The following is a 1,239-nucleotide window of genomic DNA, read 5'->3' as shown; positions in this document are numbered from 1 at the left end:
TCAAAATCTATTTCACAAACACCTGTATAGTTTAATAATTCTTTAGAATTATCCAATCCTGCTGGATTTAGAATAATTGAAGATATATCTAATCTGGCTTGTGCCATTTTAGTCAATTTTATTTAAATTCAATCTATCTATGTCATAAGGTTTTTAACTTGGCTAATTCATTTGCAGTAATTAAGTAAATCTATTTGAACTTACAACATAGCTTTAAAAAAATAGTATAAACAGAATTACTGCTCTATAATTTCAAATTGTTCAATGTTTTGGATAAAAACCCTAATTAGCCGATGTTATCACCTTTGAACATATACATGAATTTAAACAAAATAAAAACAATATCTTCTAAAGAATTAATTTATTGACAATTAACATTAGTTAAACAGATTTAAACAAAATATTTAAGAAATATATCAAAATATAGGTAGATTGAGGTAGGTATTGGTAGGTAATAAGGAAATTCTCTGATTTATCTCTGTCAACAGTGTTGAACTAAAAAAATTACACTTTTTTAAAACACCTTCATAGATTCAATAATATTAGATTGATTTTTTTACTGATAGCTTTTAACTAATAACTATCTATTTTGATTTTAATATTTTCTTAGACTTGTATTATATAAGGTTTATAGAACACTTAAGAAATATTAAACAAACTAGAAACTCAAAAAAATCAATGAAATAATAAAAAGAACTCTTTAGAAAAATGTATAAGAATTTATAAGAAAAAACTTACCAATTTGTTGAAAAATCAGGGTTTTGATCTAAATATTTACTCTACTGTGGATCACTGCCAAATTTATATGCCATCACTAAGAATTATCTCAATAGGCCTAGATTATCAAAAATTATAACATAAAAATAGCAGTAAAATAAAAGTTACAAACTATTGGTCAATGTTCCTTCAACAATTTCATAACATCTCCAATTACAAAACAGTAATAAAAGAAAACATGAAAATATTTACAAAACATTGACAAATAAAAAATAACCACAACTTTTACTGCTATTTGAGTAAGATCATAACAAAAAAAAATAACAGTAAAATAAAATTTACAAATTATTGGTCAATACTCCTTCAACAACCTCATATTTTCCTCAATTACAAGACAGACTGAGCAGACCGTCAATTAGTAATAAAAGAAAACATGAAAATATCTACAAAATATTGATCAATAAAAAATAACTATAACTTTACTGCTATTCAAGCACTAAAAAATGTTCTTTTGACTAAAAA

General features: G+C 23.8%; 1 long non-coding RNA gene across 1 annotated transcript; it reads right to left on the bottom strand.

The window, feature by feature from the left end:
* Window positions 1–346: 346 nt before the first annotated feature.
* LOC145315200 (uncharacterized) lies at window positions 347–1,024 on the bottom strand. The gene is made up of 2 exons (XR_013877976.1): window positions 739–1,024; window positions 347–495 (listed from the first exon to the last, which is right to left on the bottom strand). It is a non-coding gene; the product is annotated as an uncharacterized LOC145315200 (long non-coding RNA).
* Between the last annotated feature and the right edge of the window lie 215 nt (window positions 1,025–1,239).

This window comes from Acartia tonsa, chromosome 3 (genome assembly GCF_053477335.1).
Source record: "Acartia tonsa isolate MP-2025a chromosome 3, ASM5347733v1, whole genome shotgun sequence".
Taxonomy (NCBI): Eukaryota; Metazoa; Arthropoda; class Copepoda; order Calanoida; family Acartiidae; genus Acartia; species Acartia tonsa.
The sequence above is the reverse complement of the archived record's forward strand: the minus strand, read 5'-3'. Positions and strand labels throughout refer to the sequence as shown.